The sequence below is a fragment of the Lycium barbarum genome, chromosome 6 (assembly GCF_019175385.1).
Source record: "Lycium barbarum isolate Lr01 chromosome 6, ASM1917538v2, whole genome shotgun sequence".
Classification (NCBI taxonomy): domain Eukaryota; kingdom Viridiplantae; phylum Streptophyta; class Magnoliopsida; order Solanales; family Solanaceae; genus Lycium; species Lycium barbarum.
This window is the reverse complement of record NC_083342.1, coordinates 88,329,252-88,336,243: the sequence shown is the minus strand read 5'-3', so window position 1 is coordinate 88,336,243 and position 6,992 is coordinate 88,329,252. Positions and strand designations below refer to the sequence as shown.

At 33.8% G+C, this 6,992-nt stretch overlaps 1 pseudogene; it reads right to left on the bottom strand.

The window, feature by feature from the left end:
• Nucleotides 1–238: 238 nt before the first annotated feature.
• Nucleotides 239–6,589, bottom strand: LOC132599787 (protein DETOXIFICATION 43-like; annotated as a pseudogene).
• Nucleotides 6,590–6,992: the final 403 nt, after the last annotated feature.

The following is a 6,992-nucleotide window of genomic DNA, read 5'->3' as shown; positions in this document are numbered from 1 at the left end:
AAAAGAGCTGGCACACATAAAAGCTGATTCTTCACTTGCCTATCAAAGACAAGAAGCTAGTAGCTAGGTTGCACCGACCTAATAAACCGACAGATGAGGATCAAAGTACGAAGTAAATATTGATTAAAAAAGGTAAAACAAATTGTAAAGGCTTAGCCCATTTGAGAAGAGCTTCTTCAATTTAGTATTCAAGCTCTCAAAACACATTTTTAGTTTCGTATAGCTAGCTGTCGATCGTTCCATACAAAATCATACAGAAATGATTATTATAATACAAACATATAGTATATGAGTAGAAAAGTGTGTAGGAATTTCCACCTTATACGAATGCACAAAGGACAAGCACAAAGGAAAAGTTAAAGAGGAAAGACTCCAAAAAGGAGTACATATAGGAGATTTAAAATATAAAAAGAAGTGTGTATATGTATATATATCGCCAGAGAAGTCCTAGGAACTCTCTGACTTGGCTTCTGATGACAATGATGGAACCAACAAGAAATGCCAAGGTCCTGTTCTTGTCCCCATCCTGCAAAACATGACACCACTAAAAATGTTAATCAATGGTACGTACACAATAGCTGGGATACAACCATCCTAAATGGTATGAATACTTTATCAAAGTTTAAATAAAATTTTATTTACGGACAAGTTCAACGGTGTTACGCTTAATAACTTAATCAATGCAAAATTTTCATGCTATATAGTACTCCATAGCAGAGAGATGACAAATTAATTACCTCCATAAACCAGCAATGGTACGCAGGGCCATGAATATGGTTAAAGCAATCCATATTCCAATGAAACCATTGGTTTTCGAAAGCACAAATTCAGAGGTTATTGTTAGTGCACCAACCAAAACCTGTATAAATAAAGATGATATAATTTTTCTAATTGAAATTGACCTATTTTCTCTAGTTTTGTCTCCAATAAATATAGAAATAGATGTTACTAGTAGTAGTAGTTAGTGGTAGTATAAGCTAACCATGGAATATGCGGAGTATGCAAAATCGTTTGCCCCAAAGTTGATTCCATCTAAAACAAACGCCAAGGAGTTAGATAGGTTGTGTACCTGCCACAAACTGGCGCATGGAACCCAAGGAAAAGATTGTAGAAGATAGTGAAAGAAAAGAAAGAACAATTGGAAAAAAATAAAAAAATCATTCAAGGTACTCCATGTATCCCAATTTATGTGATATTTTTTTTTTTTTTTTTTAGTTTGTCGCTAGGGTTGGCTTAACAAGATTGGGGGTCTAAAACCAAATTTCGGAGAGAGAGATCCTAATGTTTTTTTTTTTTTTTGAAAAAAAAAAATCATCATATATATTTTTATTTAAAGTCTAGTTTTCTAAATTTTTTTAAATGCAAAGTCATCAATTACTATTTTATAATCGATTTATTCTAACAATTCATTTTCAATCAATAATATAGCTAATCGAAATTAATTAGTTCTTCAAATTTTCACTTTCTTTTCTCTATCTGCATAATCAGATTCATATTTTCTAGTATACATATTAAATTGAATAAATTCTAATAATAAATAAAACAACAATATATATTTATAAATGCAGCGTTCCATGTTAAAAGGTAAAAAGTTATTGTACTTTCTCCTAAAAATATTCTTTGAAATTTAACAGTGCACAATTTCTTCTTTTAAGGATAGGATACAGTTGAGCAAAGTGGGGCCCCCAAAAAATTGTGGCTCAAGCCATTGCTTCACTTGCCTTATAGTTTAGCCGCCATTGTTTTTCGTAGTAAAATAACATTTTTTATATTTAAAAATTATTTAAATTTTGATTTTTTTTAATTTATTCTTAATGAGATTATTTATAGTTATACAAGTGTATATCACTTATTTTAGACCACAAATTTCATACTTAATTTTTTTCTATATTTCTTAAATTGCCTAGTCAACAACAATATCACATGAAATGGGAGGAAGGGAGTAGTATTTTTTATTGAATATACCGGGATAGCAATGGTTATAATGCGGATAACATTTTTGTCCTTTGAAAAGACTCCTGATCCAAAATATAGACCAATTCCAACAACCAAAGCAAGTCCCAGTCCTAAAACAAATCCCATCTGCATGGTGAAAATTAGTCTTCACTATCTCTTATATATTGTCAGGAATGAAACTTGATTAAATTAAAAACAATTTAAAATTACGATTGATCAATATACCTGCAGGACTCGAACTCCGGTAGCCTTTGCTTTCTGGTAGTCCTTCTCAGCAAAAGAACTTGCAAGGATTGCCTAGGTAATATAGAGTAGTAAGAAATAAGCAGCTTTGATTGTTTAATGGTGTTCCCAAATCTTGTAAATATACTTCTTCCATTTCTATAGTAGTGACATTAATTGTATATTGTCGCATAAAGTATTAATGGGTGATGTTTCACTACAACAAAATATGTTTTTAGCAACAATAAGTTAATTACCGCTAATTATATTCTAGAATCAATTATTAACAGCAATACCAAACTTTAGCCCTAACAATAAATGTCACTAAAGGTTTTACCAACCTTGGATCTAATGGCATTAACCAATTGCTGGTAAATGTTTTTGTGGCAATAAATATTACCACTAAAAGGAAAATATATTGCCCCTAAAAACCTCTTTTGATGTAGTGTTTTAATTACCTGTCCAGCTACAGCCAATCCATCAGCAAGGAGAGATGAAGTTAACCAGACTTGTAAGCAAACTTGAAGTGCAGCCATTGGTGTTGAGCCCAGCCTTGCAGCCAATGATGCAGCCAATGTCACACAAGATGTGACAGCTACCACTCTTGCTAGTAACCAAAATCCTGCCACAAAATCAAATTACTTCAGCTGTTTAAGGCATAAATATCAAATTATATATTTGTGCAGCTATAACGACGGAGTTATACCATTCTTAAGAAATTTGCTGAACTGCAGATCTTTTACACTAGGAGGTAATAACACAACTTCTGTCATTAATTTGCACATGAGAATAATTGATATCAAGTGCCTATAATTAATAAACCATATAACAATGTTATAGTATTTAGAAGTTGTGAATGACAATAATTAGTTTATGATATATTAAGAGTACTTACTGAGAAAGAACATGAGCAATGGCAGCACCACTAACACCCCAACGGAAAACAAAAATAAAGATTGGGTGCAGAACTATATTTATCAAATCTCCAGCAACTAATAGACCAGAAAAAAAAAGTGTTGGATCAATAATTAATGTCATCTGAATCAAGTACTTTCGAAGCGGAGGACAAATTCATGGTAAAAATTTATTAAAATTACAATAAAATAGTAGATATGAACTCATAACTTTTAATCACAACAAGCCACTGAGAGGCTTTCTTAATGACTGGTGTAATACTCATCCTAAAAATGTTGTTCAAAAGATGATGATTCAAACTATACCTGTTATGGTTTGTTGGGTGATATGGAAGGCTAGATGTGTATGCAAATATGACAACCAGAACAAGTTCTACGCTAGAAGAATGGAGCAAGAGATCAATTGGAATATATAGGTTGCCTTGGGCAAAACTTTTCCCAGTTGCAATATTGAATACAACTGAAAGGGTTTATGTGATAAGATGGAAAGGTTGTGGCCACAAGTCATCACCAAACCACAGGAGGGTAAATTGCAAATTTAACACCGACAGGAGTTCCATTGAATGGAAAAGCTGGTATTGGTGGTATTGCAAAAAACAATGCAGGAAATTTTGTCTTCCTCTGCTACACCTGTACAGTGCAAAGATCACAACATAGCAGAGGCTTTGGCTGCTTAGTTTGCTGCTCAAATGATTAGGGACAGTGGGCATTTCTTTTGGACTATTGAACTGGATTCTTTGGTGGTAGCTGACACGATGAGATACAAGTTCTACAACAATCTCTATATGAAAACTGCAGAAGACACTAATTCCATGATTGAGCAAGCTGATGTTAATTTCTCCCACTGTTATAGAGAAGCCAATCAAGTGGCTGATTTCTTGGCAAAATTGGTCACCACTCTTGATCAGATTATTTTCTATAGATTTGACCAGATGCTAGGAGGAGCTAAAGGACCTTATTTTTTTTTTTATAGGATGCAACTTTCTAGTATCACGATAAGATATGACAAGGCCAACTTTTTTGTTAGCTAATTTATATCTTTGATTTTCAAGGAATGGGAAATCTCACAAATTAAGCATTCCTTTTTTGCTTGATTGCCTCCAATCGGTGTTTGCATATCAGAGGTAAGGTCCAGTTCCAACCCCCCCCCCCCCCCCCCCCCTCCCAACTTTATTGTATTTTCATAATAATATAGGACTTTATTGGTAAGTAATTCAAACTTTCCTGGAATTTGTTTAGTTTTTTTTTAAAAAATATATATATATAATGAGTTTAATGCTAAAAACCTAAAAATTTGAACGAATAAGTTTAAATCATAGATCCACTGGTAATATAGAAAGATGCTTTAAATAGTCTGAATTACTTACCAATAGCGTACAAAGGGGTTTTTGTATCCTTGAAACCACGAAAAACACCTTGCATAGCCAAAGAAAGGAGGACTGCAGGAGCACTTGCTCGTAGAGTCAAATACTTGCGCGTGGAGAAAGCATAGGTGATCCCTGTATCATCATTTGGTGTAAACTAAAAAATGTTATATATTAATCTCTTTAGTTATTATATTGTAAGTTAGCTCGATCTAAAAGTAGATTGAAGATGATAGGTTGTTAATACTTACAGATTTTACACCCATTAAGCTTAAAATTGGCTTTGCGAGAAATATAAGGAATATTGTTTGCAGAATACCAAGAATGCAGCCCATGAGAATTGCAGTTGAAGCTGATGGAATATGTCGCTTCTTACGTTTGCGTTTGCATTTACTGCTATTATCAGGACTGCTCTTGCATGTTGTTGTCTTAAGTTCTGTGTCAAGGTGAACAATCAGCAACAAAATCTGAATTTTTGTCGCAAACAAATTAAATCTTTTGCTACAAATTTTCTCTCCCATGGCAAAAGAATGTAAGCTATAAATATTAGTCATTTGGCCACGGAACATGTAAAGTTTCTAGCTAAGTCTTAGCTAAAACATTTCTTGCTAGCTACAACAAACCATCAAAAAAATCATTGTGGCTAGCTAGGAAAATTTTCATATATAATGCTTGTAGTGAGGTCGGAAACCAAAATCTCTGAGGTAATACCTATATACGGTAGAGGCGGAGCCAGGATTTTTGAGTTCATGGGTTCTGAATTTTAAGAAGGGTATTTACTAGGTTCTGGATAAATACAAAATTTGAGTCAAACCTACAAAGTGTTCTGTAAGAGTGTCTCCACCCGGGATTATACGGAGTGTACGAAAAGGCTTCGCCCAAGAAAAAGGCTTTAGTGATTAATGTATACCTTCTTCTAGTATTGACTCTTTGGTTTCTTTGTTGGTGGATGCACCATTTTCCATCTTCTCAAGGTCAGCATCATCATCATCAGTCACTATTACTTTCATTTCATTCTTCTTCTCCAAACCTAAGTTCTTCGATTCATCCATTGCTGCTTTTTCACTTATTCTTCTAACAGTGTCTTCCTCAGCAACAAATGAAGTAGTTATGTTAACCAAAGGGAATATTGTGACTTTAGAGGCTTGGTTGAAAATGGCAATTGATACTCCTACTGCAGCTATTTCAACCGACCCTGCAGTGATGAAGAGCCAATATTTGGAGGGAAAAAAAAATCGAAATGAGAGATCAAGATTCAAAATGTTGAGTGCTAAACTGATCTATAACAAAGAACACTGAAATCTTGTACGGGCGAACGTACCTAAATGACCGATGAATGCTGTATCAATTAGAGAAGCAATGGGATCAGCAGCTAATGCTAGTGCTGCTGGGAACGCGATACCTAGGATTTCTTTACCAAGATCATCGAACTTGAACACATGCCTGATCTTGAACAACAATTAATTCACACAATTATTTATATGCTAGCATTGAATTAATTTATGTGTAGCAAAGTAAGCATGTCCGAAAATGTACGTACCTAACATCTTCGAAGAAAACAAAGAGTGGTAGCTTCCATTTTCTCTCAGGGCAAGCTACATTGCTACCTTCAGCCATGACTCTCCGATTTTGAGCACCTTTTGAGCAAAACTCGTTAGCTAGTTCACTTCAAAATCATCAAAATTAGGAAGACTTAGAATATACAACAACAGTACTCGTACAAGAAAATAACAAACCCAAGTATGTATTGTATATTTAGTTACACGAGATAGAAAATCACTATTTGAAGTGAAATGAAAAAGGGAAATCAATAAGAGGAAGTGTACCTGAGTTAAATGAATTTAAGATTGACCTTTGAAGTGTCAATAGATGAATTCAATAAAGCTGAAGTGAGTACAAGAATGTGGATAACTAATGCAGATAAGTATGGGCACCTATAAATATGCATCTAGCACTAAGCCCTGATTCAAAATGACCTAATATATCGTTTCTCTTCATTCATTTCTTTAATAAAAAATGTAGAATGTTGAAAAACTGAGCATCTCTATGGTATAAAAAGCCAAATGGGTTGGGCTATCAAAAGACAAAAAGAAAGAATAAACAACTAAAAAGCAGAAGAAAGAAAGGATTCAGAAAGCCCGGAAACATCATGGAAATTACAAGCTATGTTAAGAAAGAGTTAATCAAGTTTGCGAAACAACTACTCTCTAGTCGAGAGTTAAACTTTTTAATTTTAATCCTAATTAATTCGGCTATGAAATCTTTAATAAAGTACAATAATACTCAGTAATTGATAATTCAAAATATTTAGAAGACATGAAAATATCGCGATTAAAAAAATTTGTTTTACTTTCAAATCCAAATGATGCCACATATATTGAGACGGTAAGACGAGTATCATACATCAGTGCATGTGCAACTTAAATCCGTTAAGAAAATCGTTATGAAAGAGAATTACATTTCCCCGTTTCCAGTGGTACTTGGTTGACACTACGAGGAAGTACAGAAATGGCAACAGCTTTTTTGGCAACAAAAA